Source organism: Columba livia, chromosome 12, assembly GCF_036013475.1.
Source record: "Columba livia isolate bColLiv1 breed racing homer chromosome 12, bColLiv1.pat.W.v2, whole genome shotgun sequence".
In the NCBI taxonomy this organism is placed as follows: domain Eukaryota; kingdom Metazoa; phylum Chordata; class Aves; order Columbiformes; family Columbidae; genus Columba; species Columba livia.
The window spans coordinates 12154050-12178004 of NC_088613.1; the positions used below are offsets into that span (position 1 = coordinate 12154050).

Sequence of the window (23955 nt, forward strand, 5' to 3'; positions counted from 1 at the left end):
TCGGTATAGTAAAATCAGAAAAGAGGATGCTTCATGCTACCACCTGAGACAAAGTGGTCAGAGAGCAGCATGGAGCTACTGGGTGTAATTCCTATGGTATTTCAAAGGTGCACAGTGGAGATCAAACTATCGCCCAGCCCTGAGGAGAGCTCTGCACCCCCCAGGCCAGTGCAGAGCCCTTCCGAAAAGTCAGGAGGAATGCTGCTTGCTTCTTTTGTTCCTGCCACTCTTCAAGGAAAAAAGAAAACATTGATTTACTTCACAAATAAATGCATTGCTGTAAGAAAATCTGTTTGCAAGAAAAACTTGCTGTCACTATTTCTCAGCCAAACAACACTTGACTTCGTCTGCTGTTGGAGCAAGCAGACAGAATATCCCCATCTGACAGCTGATTTGAGCCCTAAGGCCCTTCTAGGACCCAGCAACATTGTGGTTGCGACTTTCAGCGGGTTCCTTATTGAAGTAAACAAATTGCAGCAGTTACTTGTCTTAAAGAACATTCAGGAATTCTAGTTTTAAGGCTAAAAAGGGACATTTGACAAGTAGCTCCTCAGTGAAGCACAACAGGCAGGGTTGGTCGGTCAGTAGTGAGCTTGTTCCCTAATTGCACGGGGGAGAAGGTTTGCGCTTCTTGAATGACAGCCTTGCTGGTCTGGGTAGGATAATCCCTTGCTTTTGGATACAACTCTACCCTAAAGAAAGTACCAGTAAAATACAGTACCTGATACACAGAAATCTTGAGACACTGGGTAGATTAAACTGACCTAGAACTACATAGTATTGAAACGCTGTGTAGTGAAACACGAAAGATAAAATCCTTCCACATAAAATTAATACATTCATTTTTTCTGACAAAAATAATTTCTTTTAGCAAAATGGAGCTAAATAAGCTCTAAGGAGAGGTCTAATTTGATTTTTGTGAGGGTGTTGGTTTTCTGTTTTTGTGTGTGTGTGTTTGTTTGTTTTCTGGTACAGAAAAATACCACAGGCTGTCCTCACTGTACTTTGCAATACATTCTCTCATTTTCCAATGGAAACCCGTCACAGACACAGTCCTTCACAGGGACACAGCACATATTGCCATTCCAGGCTAACAACATCACTAGCAAAGTGGATCAGAATAAAGCAACATCAAAAGGAAATGAATAGGACAAAGGACATAACTGAGGTAATAATAACCTGTTGTGTATTAAACCAGCACCTGAAATTAACAGGGAGGTAACATTTATTTGTACTGGTTTATCTGCTCTGGATTATCATTACCTGAAAACTAAGACACTTTTCATCACATTAAAAACCAGCATTAAATATCAGCTTGCTTTGTTTAAACTAACAATGGTATATAAAACAAAGAAGTTTGCCAAGTTTAAGAACAAATGTAACATTTAACTTTAAAAGGACATCAAATGCATAATATTCATCAGATGGAATGAAGAAGGCCGTTTTGGATGCTAGGTTAACTGCATCTACCTTTGAAGTTTTGCATGAAGAAAACCAGTTTCTGGTTTTTGTCTGACTATCAGACGGGCTTTTCACAACTACTTTGTCAAGAAACAGACCTGCAAATATCAGTGCTCTTGAGCACGGTGAGCATATATTCACAGAGCAGACTTCGAACAGACTTGTTTCTTAGAATAATTCAGAGATGTCGTTTCATGGGTTGCTCACAGATCTGCCAGAAAGACACTGGCAGATTTATCAGCAACATTTTAAGCTGGTCCCAACCGCCCACCACCTCCCCACTCATGAGCAGGTCTGAGTCTGCACTACAGCTTCCCCAGCTCAGCCTAAGGAGCTGAGCCTCGAGAGCTGACCAAGGCGGGGCTGCACAAGGTGTCTGAGCACAATGTGAGAAGATGACCTGAAGTCAGATTGTTATTCCCCCTCCACCTCACACACGCAGTTCTGGCTGAGCCGGGATGCTGGGGACAAGGAGGTGTGAGCCGATCACTTGGCCCACTGCAGCTGGTAACACAACCAGCATTCCTGCAGCCCTCCCTGCTCTTTATGAGCCTAGTAAGTATTCTTAAGCAAGTTACAAGGTGTCCAGATCCACAGGAAGAAAACTGGGGGGAAAAGAATCAACCTATAGAGCTGAAACTATTGCCATCAGAAAGCACTAAACATTGGTAAGTTTACAGAGTGATTCACAAGCTGTTCTGAGAAGAGATGATATCTGAAATCTTTCATGTCCTCCCTTTCTCACAACAAATGCCTAAAGCTGAACAAATAAGAGAAAAGAAAATCTTGTGTGAATTTTTAATTGAAATCGGGGCAAGAAACATCCAATGCAAAGCAACCATTTCTTTGAACACTTTAACATAAAAGCTTCCTAGCAGTACCTACATTTGGATCATGATAAGAAGTGATGCACTCAGCACTGAGTAACACAAGTAGTGAAAAATGGGAACAGAAAGCCTGTACTCAAAGAAAGAGCCCCCTCTTCCATAAATGTATTTTCCCCAAGCATCACTTCTAAAATATGCCACTGGGGAGAAACTTCTCACCAATTTCAGAATCCTGCAACTTTCTAGCAAACCTGTTGCCAGAAGAAAGAAAATATTTATATACCCAAGATGTATTTATTCTCCTGTGTACTCTTGTGTTCAGCTAAAGGATATGTAGAAGTGATCCTCTTCATTGCTGATATGAAGCTTGCCTGTGGTTAAAAAAGTCTTAGTGTGTACAAGGTTGATGAAGAGTTGCTAGATGAAGTGTTACATGACAATGAACAGATTTACAGTAGCAAGGACAAAAGCCATACTGCAAAATTTCTTAAAAAAAAGATAAAAACCCTCCCATTTTTCTGCCTTTAATAAGCTTCCATTGCAGTTAAACTCTGCACAGATCAGCAGAGTTTCTTGTGTTATAAAATAAAAATGGCAATACAGAGGAAACAAGGACTCTGTTGAGAAGCCAAGGTGAGAAGGGAACAGCTACCACACAGTCCTCAGCCAAACAGCTGCACAGGAAGAGAGAACAGAAAGAGTCAGCTGCTCCGTCTGACCCACGCAGTCATGCTGGTCCATTTTGCATCCTTCTTGATCCACCGGTGATACAGCAGAGCTATCTCAGACCTGAACTGCGTAGTCCTTGGCTAAAGCTGGGATCTAGCGTAGATCTTCTTTCATTAATTTCTCTTTTAAAGAGAAAAAATATCTGCATATTTCCACCCGGTATGAGAAAGGAAGGGACACGAAATAAAGACTTCCATCATGGTTTTTAGAAAAGTTTATTCTATATGTACCAAGGCCACCTAAATGTCACATCTGTCACAAACTGTTCACAGTTTATAATACTCCTAAATTTAACAAGTAAGCTGGATTACAAGAGCAGTAACCCCTTTTTAACTTTGTACTTCATGTAATAAGAGTATTATCTGCAATCTATTTTTGACTGGATTCCAAGTTTTCTGTTACAAGAAACTTACATAGCCAAGTCATGTATCATCAGCATTCTTCGGACCCTTATCGCCCTTTTATTCTCAAGAATATTCACTAGAAATTCACAAATAATGTTACAACATTTAGCAAGTCATCTCAGCACCAAAGAGAAAGGTTTTTTTAGGAGAGCAGTTGAAAGCAAATGATAGTGGATGGGTTATCATAAAAAAAAGTGATTTCAATATCCAAGAGTATACAATTCAGTCCCGACATCCTAAAATATTGAGACATATCAGGTTTCATGTAAAAGAAAATTAGACAAAATTATTTGGATGAAATGGGTGAGGAAATTCTAATACATTTCTAATTTCTAAATAATTTTTTGGGGAAATTGGGGGTGGAAGGAAGAAAGACAACATAATTTTTATGCTAAGAAATAAGCTACTTTTTGTGAGGGGCTTTCACAGTGGAGTTTGTGAAGTTCCCTGTTGCAAGACATGGAAAGCTGCCACCTAAAAAACCTGTTTCTCTTGCACTCCCCTCTCTCGGGGCAGGTGGGGCTGGGTCTCCAACCTGTGCTGACACCCCCTGCACCCCTAGTGCTGCCCCCTCTTTTTCCAGACCTCACCTGGCTGACAAAGAAAACAAGATACAAATTAATACACAAACAGCAGATCATTCTTCCATTTATAAGAAAGACTGATGCAATGCTGCAGCAGAGGTAGTAGGGGATTTGTGCTAAAATACTGGGTTTCCTGGGTTATGGAGGTATAACTGGGCTGTCTCATTCTCCGTTTCATTTGCATCCCTATAAATAAAGTTGTCTCATGCTCTCTGCTTCAACATGGGACTAAAAATCTACTCAAAAAGGCTGAGACAAAGGGAATGGTTCTTGCCTTCTCTTTCATGTCGATCTTGTATTAGTTGCTTATTCATTTATTACCCTTTCTCTCCTTCAATCTGAAACAAAAGCAATTTCAAGGAAAAGTGTTTGCTCAGAGTAAACCTTGTATCAGAATCGGGCTGTTCAAGGGCTGAAAAGAAACAATGGCTCGGAGGAAGGGAAAACAATAATAATTCATTTAATATTTGCTCCAGATTCTCTGCATAGTGCATTAACAACAGCCTTTTAAAATTCAAGCAATAATTTTGACTGTCTTTTCCTCTTTAGCCTGTGTGAATCATCACCCTCTCTTCGACTAAGAAAAGAAGGCAATATTATCCACATTTTATGGATGAAGTACAGAAGATTAAGTGTCATGCCACAAATCAAACAAAAGTCTTCAGAAAAAGCTCCTGAACCAAAGTCTGGTACTTTAACCATATGATAATTTTCTTCTGCCAGGTATTTAAATTTTACCCCAGTAGTTCAGGAGTTCCCATTAGCACAGAATTCATTCCAGCACCTGTCACCAATAAAACTGAAAGAGATTAGAGTTCATGAAGAGGATCCCATCTGTCTCCTCATTATCATAGTTTCCTCTCACTGAAGATAGGACGTGGCTACAGAGCACTGCCGAAGGAACTGGGAGTGCGAGTGGAGGGAAAGAGCAAACAACACATTGCAGAGGCCACGGCAATTTTCAGAAAACAATAGAGGAAGTCTCTGAATTGTCCCTTGGCTCTGCCTGCTGTAGACACCAGGACCTTGGAGATAATAAATATAAAAAGCTGGAGGTGAGAACATCACAGGATGTGTCCCTGGAGAACTGCCATTTCATCATCTTGGCATACAAGCATTAGGTTTTAAATGAAAGTGACAGAAAGACTTAATCTGTATTTCTAATATTTTTGTAAATAATACTTCCTGACCGTTCTCATGCATTGAGTTGTATGCTTTACAGCTGATGTGCAGCTACTGACTTTGCTTCCCATGCTTGCATTGACACTGCTCATCTTTTAAGCTCAGACACTTGCCCTCCCCTTAACCCTTAAGGGGACATGGGCTGATTTCACCCAGATAATGTTCTCTCATATATCAGAAAGTAGCAGCACAAAATGTAATATTTGAGAGGAATCATGATAAAGTCATACAGGGGAATCAAAGGTCCCAGAATATGTTGCTTCACGTGGCTCAGAGGTTTTTCTTTGTAGAGGTGTAATATCACAGCAACAAGGATTATATAGGTCATTTGAAATGCAGCCTTGATACAATGGCAAAGGCTGTCATGGTGTGAAATGTGAATCCTAAGATATCCACTTTCTGTGCATACACCTTGGAATTACATGAAAACCATGCTAATACATTTTCTTCAAATATTACTTTGTTATTAGTTTGATATCGTTACTTACCTGTGAAATCATGCCTAGCATGTTCTGTGTGGAAGAAGGAGATGAAGTCCAAGTCTTGACATTCTGAAGTCCCCTGTACTCTGATCTTTTGCTGGCCAGTCCAGCAGGGAGATGCTCCTATGTAGAAGATGTGACAAACTAAATTTAATTTCCTAAACCAAAGGATGACCTAGTCCCAAATAAATGTTGAGGAGATCTTGATTACTATTAAAAATCATATTTTGGGCAGCTAAAAACTGTGGTTTGTCTTGTACAAGCCTGAATATTTCATCTTAATATTAGAGGAATAGGATGAGGGCAGTGAACATGAAGGATTTTGGAAATGGAAAGCCTATACGAACACACAACTCCATGTAATTTAATTTCAAAACTCCTAGTGACTTCACTGTGGCAAAAATTTCATCTTCCATCCCAAAATATTTAACAAATGCATGTGATAACTCACCCCAGCTTACCTCAGCAAAGGCTTTTCTGAAAAGGACCCAGTTATGCCTGAAGCATGCTGGCAACAGCTTAGCTTGTGCAAGAGGCATGGCATCTATTGCAATCCATCACTGAGCTATAGATCAGTATGACAGGAAGGTTCAGTGTTAAAAAACTAAACAATGACTGATTTCTCAAAAGTCTGTTTCAATGGTAAGTCTCACCTACCCATATCTGCTCAATCTGCAATATAAAGCACAAAGTTAAGCAACGAGAAGAAGAAAATAAAGAATAAGTCATTGGTAGCAAGACCAAAAGCAAACAGAAGATCATACATCTTATGCTCAGGAAAAAAGCAGTATTTCACAAGTTAGTTTCAATATTTGAAAATTCATTTAATAGTTCTCAATTTAAACATTATGATAGAAAATGAATGTCCTGATTCATGTAGGTGGTCACCTCACTGATCAATTCCATGATGAAGAAATAACACCAGTGTATGTAGAAACTCAGCCAAAGGAATTCATTTTGTGTTCTAAGCAAACGTTAATTTTAAGTGCTGATTTATAGACTTTATATAAAGAGGTGATCAAAACAATACTCACAACTTCAAAATTACAGTGGTATAAGCTATGAAGTTGAGAATTCAGAACAGTTTTATATTGTCTTCATAACCTATAAGACTGTACCGCAATCCTTTGCATGTTATGAATTATCAAAGTAAGCTTTTAAAACTTAGCAGTGTAGCAAGTGGCAGGCAAAGCCACTTTTATTCTTTTGTAAGATTCAGGCTTGAAACTTTCAGGTATCTTGATTTATTGTTGTTATTTTTATTGAAAGATTTTAAGGTCAGAAAAGACTATTATCTCTTCTGATCTAGCTTCCTGCCCATCACCAGTCATTAGCTCTCACATCTAAGCCAGATCTGTCTATGAAGAGCTCTAAGAAGCAGCATTACAGTTCTCACAGAAATGTCAGTGACTGAGCTGCCAGATATGCCAGAAGCTCCTGCAGTGGGAGAAGCCCGATCAAGAGATATGCCTGCAGACGAACTCACAAATGCCAAATAAGCCTTGCCATTACCGGAAGGGACTAAAGTTAACATTTGTTATTAATCTGGAAAAATGTTTCACCAGCCTTTATTTGATTTTTGTGTGCGTCCACAAACATTCCAAATACAAATAAGATTTTTAAGCAGGACTACGTAAGTTGTATGTTTAAAGAGCACATTTGTGTTTTAACAGAAAGACACACACACACCTCCCAATCCATTAACATTTAACATAGTATCTCAGGAGTCTAGCAGAGAAGTACAAAACCTTTCTTTTGATTACACCATTCTGACAATAAAAGCAAGTGAAGTGCCTGTTGGCAACAGGGAGCCTGAGAAAAAGTCAAGTAGGAATCTCAAGTCTACTTCTAGAGAAGCCGTGAGGTTGCAGCATGGTGGAGACTGACGGCTCCAGCTCACGCTCCCCAAGCAAACAGCTGGGCAACGTAAAGCTGGACTTCCCCCAGCTCCTCATTACTCCTGGCCAGATGTTACCACCCCTGTAGCAGAAAATGAAACATGTGACACCACCTTCTCCCTTTCAGCACCGTTACACCACAAAGTTACTCTGGCTGTCAACTTGTATGAGCTATGAATGAAACGCAGCCCCCAGTTTCCCTTGTTAAGTCATGTTACCAGAACCAGATTTGCTGTAGCTCTGCTCTCAGATCACTGGATCCGGCTGCATTTACAGCAGTAGAGTTTTTTCTGTTCAAAGTTCAGCCACACCCATATAACTAGGTACCAATTTTCTACCTGTAAGACAGCTAAATGCTAACTGTACTAAAACCAGAAGTCACCAATGTGATTTTGGTAGATTTTCTCTGAAAATCCCAGTCTGGCTGGCTGTACTTGAACTGGTGTGCATTACATGTCTTTCCTGCATAGAGACAGCTCTCACTGCTGAGCTAATCTGTTTCAATACATTTTTATGTCCATGCTAGGGTTTCAGGGAGGTGAGCAGCTACCTGAAGCCTTCCTGTAGCACAATACTGCTTTGCTACTTGTTATGACCTATGAGGGTCTTTGGGCTCAGAATTACAACAGAAAAATTTCTCTCTACTCCAACTAATGAAAGGACCCATGTAAAGATAAGACAAGACCAGTATTACGTGAACTTTTACAGAATTTAGTTGTTCTAAGACGAGTCTCCATGGACATTAGGCATCAAATATTTCAAGATCAAAGAGTTCTTTTTAATCCAGTAATTAATCACCTCAGTATATTCACAAATAACAAGCACAGTTAAAATCTTAATGCCAAGGTATTAGAAAGTAGGCCTGCGTATATCCCTTACTGCTCTCACAATACAGTCTCAGTCTTTGAAACTGCTTGATCCAAAGACTTAGTGATACTGATACTGGTATTACTGTGATACATCCTCCAGCCTAATTAATGCAGATTTCTGGTCCACGAGATTCTACATTTTTCTTGACTATTCAGTACTTCACAGCAGCAGCAAAATCAGAATATTATCATGCTACTAGGTGAAAGAAGACAAACAGACAGATCTTACCAGCTATTAACACTTATTTCATTGTTTGTGGCGGTAAAGCCTGCCTCCTCTTAAGGAGTTCCTTAACTTCAATAAAAGTTTACAGGACCTCTTCAACAGAGAACTAAATGCCAAAGCCAAGCAAAGGGGTACAATATGTCAAGAACCATCCATGGCTGAGAGGAAACTCTAGTTGCTCACTCTTGCCCATGTGCAACAACATAATGCTTCCCATTTGAAAGCATTACGGAACACACTGCAGGATAGATGAATATCAGGATTTAATACCTGACCACACACACGAATGCTGGTAAAGGGGGTTTGGAGAAAGTAATACCATGAAGTACACCAAGAGATGTAGGGACAAAGAATTCACGTGCTTGTATATAAAAACTAAGGACAATTAAAAAAAAAAAAAGTATTAAAAGTGCAGCTTAGTAGCTGGGACTGAGGCAGCCAGGAATGGCTTCTGTTACAAGAGAATACATTTCAGATTTAGCTACACTTACAAGGGGTATCACACCAGAAGTGTTTGGGACTTTGCTTGCATTTACCAGCTTGCTTTACCAAACGTTAATGAAGACTCTCCTCCCTCAGAAGGCACAAATCTTCTCATGGATAGGAAGATACAATTTATTTTAGTTATAAGTAGTCAAGACTTCTTGATCTACAGTGTTTGACAAATGCACATACACACCAACACGCAGAGCACACTCATCAGTGAATGACACTGCACAGAAGACACAGAGAGCACAGCTGAGAGTGGAAAAAAAATAAAAGTACTGTCTGTTCCAAGCATATTAGAAGATTAAACCAGAAGCAGACTACAAGAAATATATTGCTATATATACCCACAGGCAATTGTTCCAGTATATCACTTTAGCATGGAAAATGTCAGTAACATCTGAAGTTTTTCAGATCACCACAGAAAATTGCTTAGAAGATATCCTGATATGCTGTAACGAAGAATGACAACATCTTCATTGCTGGCAAAAGTGGTGCTGAACATTTGTTATCCAGTTTTGAGTGGAGATATTCGAATCCCAGTTTTCACCTGATCTTAACTTTGGCTTTTGTTAAAGTTTTTTGTTTGTTTTTGGTTGGTTGGTTGGTTTTAATTTTACAAATTAAGAGGTAATGAGAATAAATTCCAGCCATTTAGCATTATTTCTAAGTCTTTTTGCTATGTACAATCTTGCCCAATGCATGTCACCATGAGGAGGACTTGAAGATTTTGAGACAAAAGGCTCTCAAGTAAGACAAAGGACATAATTTTCTGGGTGAAGAACTAAGCTATACATTAGGGAAAGCTGAGATTCCTGCCATGACAAACAAGCTTGCAGTAACTGAACATGCACTTGTTCCTCAAAAATTCTCCAAATATGTCCATAATTCTACTAAGTTATAATTGTAGAATTCACTAAAGCATTTTAAACTCTTTTAGAGTACCATCAACAACAAGATTTTCAGGATCTGTAAAAGTTATTTAACTTTTGGTCACCGTTCAGTCATTTTTATCCCAACTGCTACCCATGCAACTGCTGTGCCATTGGACGTGCGTACAGAAACACTACACTCCTGGGAACGGCTGCCACAGAACAGGTTCCACACACACAGACCCAATGGCTACATATATAGTATTAAATTTAACAGCAGAAAGGAATAAACAATTACTGGGACAGAAATTCAATTGCCTATACTACAAAATTGCTAAAATAGTTCTGGTGGAGTTAGAAATAAATCCTGTATCAGAGCTGAACTCAGATCATGGAATATTCCCAGTAGATTTTCTGACTTTTTTGAATTTGTTCTGGAAGCTCAATGAACTTGGTAGTATGAACGCAGTCTGTTCCTTGCCTCTGATTTATTAGAATAGCTACAGCCTATCAGTCTATAAATGAGGGTACCAGGGGTGGGGCAATCAATCACGAAGGTAAATGAACATTCAGAATGATAGCCATGCATGTGTACATTTTACTGTGCACAGATTTGCTGAAGGGGACACAGTATATTTCAAGTTAGCATGTACCAACCATCAATTGTCCCAGTATGAAGAGCTGCTGTACAGCTGTACAAAGAAGCAGCAAAGTTGATTTAATGGAACAAGGAAATGGGAGGCTATCACAGGAACAATATTTTGCCACAGCAAGAGAGCTGGAAAAACTGTTTCCAGTTTGCATGCATTGAACTGGTCAGCATGGATAGATCTGGTTAATACAAACTATTAACAAAATGTAGTCATATACCATGCTCCAGTACTTTCTACTTTTTAAGGGAAAAAAAACTTCCAACTCTGGAATAAAGTGGTGATTTCCTGACTACAAGTTTTAAGAATACAAAGCTCCCTCTTGCTGAGCCAAGTAGTCTTTTTACACAAAGAATCCCACTTTAACATTCTGCAGTAGCTCTGCAGCACGTTCTTCTAACCAACCTTTCATTGCAGCGCACTCATCTTTTCTCAGCCCCACACACAGAGAAATAACTACTGTGGACATTGTGGCTCAGATGGCTTTTTCTTCCCATCTTCACCGTTGTCTGCCAGGGTCAAACGCAGTTGAGTGAGGAAGCAGCTCTTCAACCACAAACGGACTAACAAGTCAATAATAAGCATTATTCCTATACATACAGGATCTCTTATACTCCAGAAAAAAAATCAGGACACAACCCAACCATCATATTTTTAGTTCAAAATGTATGCGAGGTAGGGACATATGCTTGGAAACCTTTTGAAAAACTTAATTAAAACTGCCACATAAACATATACTTGATGACTAAATCAGCATTAAAATAGTTTCTAGGAGATAAATAATTTACAGATTTTCACAGTTAACAATCTGCTTTCTGGAAATAAACTTCACAGTTTACTATAAAATGATCAAAGAGGGATTAGGTAGCTATTCAATTTACTGGAAAAATGTTACACTATATCAATGCGATTGAGAAAATGACTAAGGAGCTAAATATGTTAGAGAAGATATAATGAATCTAAACAGTGATAGAAATTCACTGGGTATGGAGTCATTAATGTTAATTTTCTGAATATTAAAATCACCAAGGGGAACAAATTTTCTGGCACTAAATCTGATAATGGCTAAACAGCCTAAAAGATTTCATGTCTAAAAAGTTTAATAGGCACATTTTAAACTCTGAATTTGGAGATTCTTTACAACATATGATATAGAAAGCATAAAACACACAAGGTTCTTTCACCTGCTGCAGATTTGTCCACACACTAGAAATAACTTCAGTGGCCACCCAGTGTCCTTTGACAGCCAAGTGATACAATAACAAGAGGATAAAACACATACTAACGTCTTTCAACTGGAATGGGCTGCTGAGAGCCCATGGCTTGGTGCTTGTTGAAAGCAAAGGGGGTTCCAAAACCTGCAGTGGAAAATTTGTCTGCCAGTGGAAATGTCTTTCTCGCATTTTAGAATGTTTCTCTAATCCTGTGCTGGCTACCAGCATTACAGCTCTCTCTGTTCTTTGGGCAGAGGACATGGCAGGATCGTTTTATGAGACACTGGTCTTCATCTTTACACATCATGTCTGAAATGTTGTGTACAGCACACAAATTAAAAACCTCTTTGAATAACAGAAAGCCCTTGCAGTGGAAATGAGGATACACAGAATAATAATGTTCAGATTTACATGACTGTAGTTTACTAGAAAAATTTCTGCCCCAGTACATGATCTTATTACTAAATGTACGTGATCCCTCCCGGCCAGTCTGAGAAGTGAAACAGCAAAATGGTGCTTGTGAATATGCTACATGTACAGAAACACAAAATGGGATTTGAGGCAACATGGCTAACTCTGCCCTGGAACAGCTGAATAAAGTTCACACTTGAAAGAATTAAGAATCTCTGTCCTTTATTGCAGAAAACTTAGTGTCATTTTCTCAAGCAATGAATAATTAGCAAATACAAATCCTCTCTCTCTTCTGCTTGGTTTATTGTTCTCTGCTTTCTGCATTTTGAAAATAATAACAGCCAGAGATTTTGTGTGCACACAGTTTGTAATAAGTCTTTTACATCTTAGGTTTCAATACTACTTTGGAAGCTCATTTTAATGAGTCTTCTTTTTAGTTGGGATCTCAACAATAATTTATCAGACTTAGAATGTCTCACATTTGGAAAAGTATGCTTTTATCTCCAAGTCTCTCTAGTTTCTTTAGGAAGAATGTGATTTCTAGTTGACCACCAAAATCTTCTTTGTCTTGGTAAGGGAAATTTGCTTCTTGATTATGGAAGTAGAAAGGAAGCTATATCAGATTTATTAATATCTGTTCAAGGTGTACTCAGCAGCCCACCTTACACTGAGGAAATTGTTACTTTAGAATCTTAGAGGTCATAAAAAACAAATTTCCAACTCTAAACTACAAGCCAGAAATTAAATATCCACAACCTAAAAATACAGAACCAGAAAAGATTACTTATCCACACCAATACATATTTAAGAATGCATGAATCTTGAATCTTTTCTGCCTAACTTTGAAATAATGACTAGAAAACAATATGATTAGGACCAGCCTCAGCAACAGCAAATTTATACTTGCTAATGAAAATGGACATTCTACAAAATGCCACTCACCTCTCCTGCTATTTTGTGCTGGACACTACACTGACATTTCCAGGCAATTTACTTATTTCATTTTCTGTTACAACAGCTGTCATCATCTGTGATCTGAAAATACTACAGGATTAAAGAATCTGACATCTCATCATAAGTCAAAACTTTTTAATACATTTTGCAAATTAATATGAACCAGTTCCCTAATATTTGCCTGACATTCCGATTTATGAACCGGATTCTCTGGAGAAATGTATTTTTAGTTTCCAGAATCCATTTCTCCCAATCCTTTTTCTCTCTTCTCAAAGAAATCTTTGGTGCTCCGTTTACTATCATTAGCAAGTAAGCAAGAAAAAAACCATTATTACTTCCTGAAAAGAAATACTTGGAAATTGTTTTTGAAGTTCTGGTTCATGCTTTTTTTAAGCTATCATCACTTAGAAACAGTAGGATACATACTGAAGTTGAAAAGAACACCCACTGAAGTGTACTGTAACACCCTGAAAGTTTGTGAAAACTGAAATATTCTAAATTTATGCCACTGAAGTCTCTGCGTGATTTCATTTTCCCATATCTTCTTACTTGAAGACTAATGTGGGAACAGAATAATTAGTTTCTATTGTAATGAACTGTAAAATTTATAGTAGATTATTCAATTGAGAAGCATAGAACAATATTATCATTAAGGATTTATAGGTTAGAAAATTCAAATGATATATATTTCATAAGTAATCTCCGATCTGCATAGCTATTACAACTCTTCTAAAGATCCTTCCTGTTTCCTATTTTCATCTGGCATACTTTCACAGTTTTAAGAGAAACTTTTAAAAGTTGCACAGAGTTAAGGAAATGGCACAGATGTTACATGGTTCACCAGCAACAGGTGTGTTCTTTTTGTTAATCAGGATGTTTTCCTGGTGTTCTGTGGGGCTGCACGTAAGAACTACAGCTGCAAAATAAACACCTGTCCCAGCTACACTATGTGTCTAGAGCATCCTACTTAAAATGTGTTCTTTACAGTGATCAAAAGAACAAAAGCCTTTTGGGATAGTACAGGACACTATTTTATCCTAGGGAGTACTAAACAAATCTTTCACAGCACTATTAGTTGACGCTCTCTCTCCTGCACCCATTTGCTGCCAGGCACACATTAGAAGTGGAATTTAGCTAAGTCTCCTTTTCACCCCTAACCCTTCCCCACTTTTTGTCCTCTTGTAGCATAAATAGTACAATGGTTCCTTCCCAAAAGCTTTGTAGCCGGCAATATTGACACCTTGAGAGCAGGCAGCAAATATTGTTATCTAGTGATCTTCCAAATTGCCACTTTCCTTTTTCCCTTATCTCTACTATATATCTTCTTGATAGAAAACTACCATATGAAGTGCTTCTGAAGTAAAGAAATTCACTTCAGAGGTTTTGGAGATTTTTTTTCTCCCTATTTTTTCTTAAATTCATAGCTCAAAAAAAACACTGACAGTTTTGATGGAAGAGGTTGCTGCCAGCAAGACAACAGATGCAAAACTGAGGAAAACATGTGAAATGTTGAGAAGAGTAAATCAGCACTTCAGTGTCAGAGTCACTATCTCATTATTCAGATGCAGTAGGCTGAGCGAAAAAGATGAAACATGTCAAAAGTAAGAACGAGGTTAGTATTGAAGTTCACTGAGAAACCTCAGCATGCAAGGCTTCTGCTTTGTAATATTTATAATCACTCTCCAAGATCCTTGTGCTTCTCTGACTCATATAGCTTTCGATCAACATATCTAAGCATATTACTGTATATTTGTTTCATTTTACTGTAATTTAGCCAAACTCAACTGAATCTCACCACTGTAAAGCTATGCTGTAATGAATCTAGCCCAACATAATTACTTACTTAAAGTACAGAAAAGATGATACTGAGAGAATGTAACATGTTTAGGCAAGTTGGAGGAAATTCAATTCCTTTTAGGAAACCGTGTAAAATATCTTAACTGCAGCATGACTGGACTTACTGCCTGTAAATTATACAGCATAGGGCTGAATGAGGATACAGATGTCTGATCATCAGTTTTGGAGGAAAGGACACATATTCTTACATTTATCTTTTTAAATTAACAGCATTATCATTCACTTTGGCCCTTGACAGAAATAATCTGCGGAAGACCAAACAACGGCTAACCTGAGGACCAAACTGCTACCAACAACAGCACAATACACTGCAAACTGAAGTCAAACCCTAATCCCAGGATCCGTCATTGCTGCCTCAACTCGACCACTGCTGCCTCAACTCGACACCACCACGGTCCCGCTGTGGCAGAGCCAGGGTTCACTTTAATGCAATTCACTTTAATCTGATATTATTCAGTTTACTATTTCCAGCAAGTAATTCTTCAGAGGGAAGGGTAAACTACAATCTACCTGATCAATAACACGGTCAGTTTGTACTTAAAATGTTACCTTAGTTGCTTGCTGTATAATTTTGTGCAACTCAGTCTTAAAACTTATAAACCCTCATCAGTGTAACCCCCTAGAGAAGGAGGTTCATTTGCCTATGTGAGGGTAGTAACAGTTACCTTAAAATACTTTGCAAGTTCACCTCAGTTTTTTGAAGTGTTTACACTGCAAGGTGAACAGAAATTCTTTTACCAAAAATCACAAAATATTTCATTTCAATATTTTCAAATTACTTTACTACATCTTATGCAAATCATCTTTTCATGTCCAACTCCACTGTATTTTTTTTAAAACTCTAATAATGAAAAAAATAAAAAGTAAAACTGATCCACTTACAAATTTCAAGATTTTTTTTTAATTTGCTAAAAACCAGGAAAAGAAAAGATAGTTATTTACCTATTCAACAGCTTTAACTTTTCTTGTACATTGTAGACTACTTACAGAAACACCTCAGTCAACTGAGTGTTCCACATTTACAACAAAAGCCTCAGATTCAAAAATTTGCTTTTACAGACCCGCTTGGGATTCTCAGCAATATTTATCAGTATCCAACATCAGAGAAAAAGCAGACACTGAAAAAGGCAATATTGTCTGTGCTTTGCTACATCAATTTTGTATGATCAAGAGGAACAACAAGATTATGAAGAGCTAGCCCTGAGATGATCTTGCTACTTACTAAACATAATAGCCGTTAATGACTGATCTCTACCCACACATTTTTCTTAAATAAGGTTTCTCATTAATGTCAAGTACCATAATTTGTAATTTTTATAACATTTTCATATGTTTTGCTTCTTCTCTGACTAACACATTGAAGGAGAGAGCTCATAGCATCATTTTTGAGTGATGTCTTCTCTAGGCCTTCCTGGCAAGTCTTCACTAATCAATAAATTTCATCTATAAAACTAAATGCATTTCCAAGTATCTGTCATCTGAAGAGTTGAGACAGCAACTAGAATGCACATTCTGAAACTCCTTTTAACTGCTTTTCCTTCCCAAATAAGCCTTGGTTATCCTGCAAGATTTTCAGCCTGATAGTAATCTCTTAATCTCACAGGGGAACACACTGCTTATTTCTTGTGAATTAATATTTTATAGCTTATATTGTGCATTACAACTTTCCAATCCTCACTCTAGACGAAAGAGGTATATTTGTCATTCCCAGAAACAAAAGTTTTTATTCAGATTGTGCAGGAAGGAGCCAGAGCCTTCCTAAAAGGAGCAAATGAGTAGTGCACAGAGGAAAGGAAGATGAAGGCAGGCTTACAAGAAATACAAAAAAGACATTTTTTAAACTTTTTTCTTTCCCCTCAATCAATTTCTTTTCTCAAGGTGCTTTTTAACAATGAGGCAGGGCAGCGTACTTGGCTCTGTCAAACCCAACATTCCCTCAATATCATTTGAAGAAATAACAATTTTCTACAGAAGAAAATTCTGCAGCAAGGATTCCACGGATAGCCCAGCAGATATATTTTTCAAACAGGACAGACAGTCCTGCGGTTTTATACCAATTTTTTGGGAAGCAATTTTATGCTACGAAAACCAGAGATACTACAGTTGAGATTAAAATTCAACCTCTTGTCCTGGGCAGATGAATGTAGCAAGGGTTTGAAAATAAATAATTAAATAAATAACCCCACTAGTAATGAGCAAAATCCAGGCTGGAAGGCTTTAACAGAAATGATAACAACCAAAAAGATGTTACAAAGCCTTTATACACAGAATATACCCTTCTCTATTCAAAGCCTTTTTGCTGCCTAGGAGTCCCAGATAATGCCCCTTATTTCACCTGAAGTCCTCGCTAGCTCAGAGGAAGGCGGCAAGTGCTCTAATCGCGGTACCTGCTGGGGAAGAGAACGCCTCCCTTCCTCCTAACCCCCCGGGCAGCAATCTTCTGTCGGCTTTTTATCCAAGGTGTCACCACAAGACAAGGCAGACAACCACCCGCGCTGCCTCCTTGGCAGCTCTTGGAAGACATGGGTGAATTCATGCAGGATGAAATTCAAAGGCAGACAGTTTACTTTGTTAGCGTTACTAACAAAGAAAGCAGTTCAACAGCTTTGAAAAATAATATTTCTTTCTACTAAAATCAAAAGCACAAATGCATTTCAAAATACAAATTTCAAAAAATGAATTTCAAAAAATGGATTTCACAAGCACAAACAGAATTTCTCCCTCAAACACTGCAGGCTGTCAAAACTATATTTCATATTACCCCTTGTAAACCATGTGAAGGTGTTTCACACCCTTGTGGCAGCTCTGACTGCGTGAAGCGCTGTTTGTCCCCAATGGCATGGAGATGCCGCAGTGCTGAGAAGCAGCAACAACCAGGCAAGGATGGACCCTGTCACCCAGTGCCACCGTTCTGCCCAACTCCTGACATGGTATTTCTCACCCACCAGAGCAGATTTCCATCTGCTATACATTGTCATGTATAAGGACTGGCTTTGGAGCTAACTTTGTGTAAGATGTGTGTACAAAATACTTCCAGCAGATCTCTTTGCAGTAATAAAGTAAACATCACCATCTCAAATTTTGATTTATGTGAAATTTAGGATGTATTAAGATATGCAAAGCTTCAGGGGTTAGTCACACTGGCATAAACCAATAGCAGCACACATCCCTGCAGAAAATGCACAAGGGGTAAAGAACATTTTTTCCCTTGACCAAGCAGTTCTGAAAGCTGTTCTAGAGGTAGTGTATCCCTACATTTGCATGAAGATGCTGACTAATCTGTTTTATATTTTAGCTTACTCTCAGAGTGACTTTCTTTAATATATAACGAGAATAAACACTGTGTGGAAAGCTGAATTGTGTTTGATTATCTGTAGTTGCTGCAAATAATTTAACAAGCACCTTCATGATGTTTCCTGTTGTAGGCAAAACATTCATTTTCTTCTGCTTAAAAGTACTGATATTTTTAATTATTTCTTTTTTTACAACAATTTAGAAAAATACTAATAAGAATGCTTCTAGTATTATCTTTAATGAAACAGACAATGCCACAAAATTCACTACAGATCTAACTCTATTAAAATCAAGCTATGCCAAACACTTGGCCACCATGGATTGCAAGTTCTAATAAATGTTAAAAAATTCTATTGAGATTTTGATTATTACAAAAGTCTTCAAGGTGTAAAATTCCCCACACAGAAATATGTAAAAGATGGCAATTTACACTATGCTGTCTTGATACTTAATTAATATTTCTGCTCTAATTAACAGTTACCGAGTATCCTATTTATGATTCTTTTATTTCATCTGATATCCCCTTTCCCTCCCTGTGTTTGCAGTATCACACACAGATTTGGAATCTTAACTTTCTGAATACTTTGATAAAAATAATATTATAAGCTACATTTTGCACAACATAACCCCTCAAAAGTCATAGTTACATAGTGAAACTACCAATCTGTATTTTCAATGTAATAAAGAGCTTCTGGGCTCTGAAGCTCTAAAGGATTAGCAACCCAAAGAAGGCTAAAAAAGCAGCTATGGTATTCAGGCTGGAACATACAGAACATTCTTAAACGACAGCCCACAGTATCCCCAAATGTTGTTTGCCTTCTTGGACACAATAAAATTAAACTATTTTTTAAAAGATTGCTTTCCATACACTCCTGTCCTTATTAAAACAAAGATACATTGACAGCATTGGGAACATTGGAATTGAAAGCCATGGCCAGACTGCTCCAGAGCTGTAAACCACTGAACCCATGGAACTTACAGGAACTATTCAGTACTAAAGTAAATCTGTGATAATTTAGCTTGTATTTATTCTTATTATTATCACTTTAAAAATAGATTTTGTTTTCATTGACAACTGCATTTCTCCACTGGGGCCAGGCTGCTGTCAAGAGTCAGGGAACACCAGTTTGGTCCAGGACAAGTAGTTCCCGGTGACCCTCACCAGTACAGAATGAGCACATTAAAGGAAAGACTGTCCAAGTAAATAAATTCAGCCGGACTAGTGCCATCTTTCTGGAAGGACAGCAAGAACATTGCACTCCAAGCAAACGGCCCATAATTCTGTTGTTAGTAGCGGAATAAAACACAAACAAGGGGTTTTATTGTAGTTCCCAAGTTATTTGTGCCTGAGATGCACCTGAAAAGTTGGCAATTAGTAAGAAAATGTGCTCTTTACAAGGCTCTTAAAAGTCCCATTAAGGCTGTATTTACTTAGCATTTTGTCTAACTCCCTTACTGGAAACCAAGCAGTAGTAGTTTCAGAAAAAGTAGTAAGAGAATAAATGCCTAGTTTCCTTTCTGGTGCAACAAGAAATGGCTGAGTTCCAGAAAGCCCAAAGTAAACCTGGACCAACCTAGTGACATGCATTCCAGGTTCAATCACAGAATGCATCTTCAGAATAAATTAATTACCACATTCATTCCAGACAGATACATTAATTGCAGGCTGCACAATCTAGGAACACTTGAATTGCTTCGAAGTTCTGAGACTATGAAAGAACTAATAGGTTCCAATGCTCCACTCCGTGTGGTTCGCTACATGATGCAGAAGCAATAGAATGAAGACTGTACAATTTCAAAAAAACATGCATAGACTCAGCCATACAGCTCTCATTGATGTAAAACCATAAAGTCACCTAGAAGTATTCAAAAATGCAGGACTGTAACTTCAGACCAAAGCAGAGTAATCCTGTTTTCAAAGTTCCCTGATAACAGCTGCAGTCTTTTGAATTTCCCTTGAGTTTCAGTTTGAAGATCTACAAAAAGATATCTATCTCCAAAGGACTCTGCTCAAGAAATGTCAAATGTAAACAGACTTTGAAGGAGTTAAACAACTGTTTCCAGAGCAGTAATGATCAATTTCAAGCTTATTTGTTGTTTTAGTTTGATTTAACAACACTGAAAGGAGACCTCAACATAAAGCAGTAACATGCAGTGATGTGGTAGGTTGCAGTGTGATTAGGTACTGCTGGGGACCAATATTAATTCTGGGGTTAATGTATGTACATACACTACTTCGCAGCTGAGTTCATTTTAATATGCACAGAGTGTATGTTCTGAGAGCTGTGTGTCATAACAAGATCCCATCTCTGTCTGACATGATTGATGTGCAGCTCTATCTGTCACCACAAACAGGTATTATACAGGTAGTCAGTGTGAAAGAGGTACCTTCTGTTGGAGGGAAGCAAAAGGGGGAGAAAAAAAGAAAAAAAAAAACCACAATAAACTCAAAAGAGTTTATTTTATTCAAAAAGCAGCAGGACAGGGAAAAATGGTGCTTTAAAGAAGAACCTTTCATCTCACAGTGCAGGCTTAGAAGATAAAAATGCTTCCCAATTTTCATATATGAATATCTAAATTCAATCTACAGGCAGAAATTGAAACAAGAGTGGCCTGGTTTCCAAATGTACCAAACACTTTCAATTCCTATGGTCTCTCTTATTTTTCACATCACACTCGCTTTTAAGGTATCTCTGTATTGCATGTTGCAAGCTCATGCAAGTTTGTTGTATGCAATGTCCAAAGCAGCCAAATGTGAGCCAGCTGTGGGCAGGACACTGCTAAAGAACAGCTGCTATACCCCAAATACGAACCAGGACTGAGTGTTGTACTAACTGCACAGAGAACTGAAGTGTCTCCACCAGGCCAGCTAAGTCATAGCATTCACAATGGTGCCCTGTGCACCCCTGATGCTCACATGCTCACTGACTAAATATGAGATTGTAGAAAAATTTCAGGTATCTACAGTGGAAAATTTGTTGTCTTTAAATACAACCTAATGTGAACTAATGGCTGATTAATAACTAAGTGAATATTTTATGTTGAATTATTTTTTAACAAGACAAAATTTATTTTAGCCCACAAACGTGTGTGTGCACATACACACATGCACACACATTCTCAGATTCAGGTGTCTGAAGTATAATTTGATGGAAATTTTGACCTCTTAACCCAAACACTGTGAAAGCCACAAACCTCTGTACACAGTTAAATCATCCGGGATTTTTCTGAAATTGCTCATGTGCTTTTGATCACACATCTGCCTTGTTGATAAGACTCCACATACATCACACGAAAAAATACAGGAAAGGTTCTACCACCTCTTTCTCTATCTCTCCCATTGAAACTGTTTCTTTTACTGAAAGGAAGAGAGAGAAGGAAGGAGACCAGATAAAGGACAATTATACAGATATTCCTGTAGGAAACGAGTTATGGGGCTGTGTGTTTAGCACAGCAAGACCTGGATAAGAAATGTCATCCAAGAGGGATCCAGAACTAGAGACTAGGACAACCTCCACCAAGCAAGCGCTCTAATCACAACACTATCAAAATCCAGCTTCTGTACTTGGTAACCCCTTTGGGCACACGGCTACCAGATATCCCAAACCCTGACCACCACCTCTGCCTTTGGGTACCAAAATTATGTCTGGAGAAACCAGGAGATCTTCTAGCCTGAGTGGCATCAATGTTATTCCCACCTCTCTCAGGTACAGTGATCAACTGTCCAGACAAGAGGAAGGCATCAGGTGACAAACCCTATCTGATGGACAGTAGGTACCCCACAGGGAAAGTCAATTTGAAACGCCTTTATCTTTTGCTTAGCAGGATTCATACCCTGGTGAAACTTTTAAATTACAAAGGTATTGCAACTAAAGTGCAAGGGTAACAGTGAACACCAGAAGACACATTTAACATACACTTAACAAATCTATTTTGTAGGAAATAATGAACGTTTACTTCATTAATTCTATTAACAGTTAAGTGTGAGATATGCTAAGCAACGTAGCAGTGTCAGGGAAGAGACGTTGTTAAGACTGTCCTGAAGCCAAGCTTTTAACACTAAGATACATTAATTTAGAAAAATGATTTATTAACACACAGATTCTAGCTATCCAGTGGGTTAGGCTGAATGCAAACTGACTCAGAATGAGTGATTGCTGGGAAGTATAGACTTTTTTTCTTATTTTTTCATTTGAAGCAGCCATATGGCATCCTAAATGTTTCCCAAGTGTCCCGAAACCATTACATTCTGCTCAGAGGTTGACACCCATGAGCACTGTCAGAATGCTCTCCTCCATCCCTCATTATTCCCACTTATAACCTACTAACCATAAGTACTTGTTCTCCAGGATAACTGCTTCACCATAATTCACTATTAACTGTGGCCACACCAGAATGAATGGACCTAATACTAACAGAAAATAGGAAATTAAAACCCCAGAGTGGGTATGGAGGATAACTTGGAAATCTCTTATGCTTCAAACTTAGGTTAAGGAATCACGATTGAACATTTATTTGCCAACCTCTGTTTGGTATTGGCATCACTAGTGACCTAAGAAATTAAAATATCCATCTCCAAATGTTAGCAACATTTTCTTTCCCCCAAAAAAGATATGTGTCCTGAAAGTTAGCCTCAGATAATCAAGACAATTAGATAATCAAGTTTGGTACTGATTGACAAGTCAACAGTATTTCTGTATTCTTAAGGTATCAAAATCAGAAATTAAGGAAATCCACAGTATGGGCTGCTTTATAAAGGCTTAAAATATTCCCTAGGATGACTGCTACAGAACTCATTTCCAAAACAAGATATTTTTGCTTATATTATTTTAAATACGACAGGCATCGATTCTCAGTTCCTTGTCTTCCATTAAAGTATGTCAAAGGGCTCCATCTCTGGATTAATCCAGTTCCTCCTTGCAAGCAGATCTTCAAGAAGAAAAACACTACCAACCTTTTTTTGTTGTTATTATTGTCTTAAAAAATACAATGGCCTAAGGGTGAAGATCGGTACTAAACTGGGTATTCTGCAAGAATCCCAGTGTGCAGATGAAAACCTCCTGCTCCAAGATGTTGCCGCAAAGCAGTCCCCATCTCCTGCTGCCCATCCCCAGCAGCACCCAGCCAGGCAGCACCTCCGGCTCACACAGGTGTCTTCTGAATGCCTTCCCAGCTCTGCCATCACCCTTCCTTTCCACCCCAACACACCTTGTTAGTTACAACTTACTATTCCCCTTTGCAATTAAACTATATTAACAGGTATGAGCCCCCAGGAGAGGGGGCTCAACTGGCCACCGAAAGGACTTCTAGCTTCTACCCAGTATCAGTACAATTTACGTACACTCATCTCATCAAAAGGCTGACCAATATTCTCCTCCAGCATGAAAAATACAGTTGATGTCAAAAAACTTATCAAGTTCACCATACATGAACAAAGTCAGCCATGGTTGTCATGGCATTATAGTATTCTTTACACCAAATAAAGAACACTAAGCACAATTCTTTCAAATTAAATCTTCCAAGCTCGTACCAAAGACTACTGCCAAAGCAAAAAG

The 23955-nt window shown here is 38.3% G+C and overlaps 1 long non-coding RNA gene across 1 annotated transcript in view; it reads right to left on the reverse strand.

The window, feature by feature from the left end:
* LOC110362878 (uncharacterized) overlaps positions 1 to 23955 on the reverse strand; it is a 330506-nt gene that overhangs the window by 41448 nt on the left and 265103 nt on the right. The window contains exons 6-7 of the long non-coding RNA XR_010475687.1: positions 6131 to 6234; positions 5676 to 5792 (exon numbers count right to left, since the gene is read on the reverse strand). This is a non-coding gene — a long non-coding RNA (uncharacterized LOC110362878). The remainder of the gene's footprint in view (positions 1 to 5675; positions 5793 to 6130; positions 6235 to 23955) is intronic.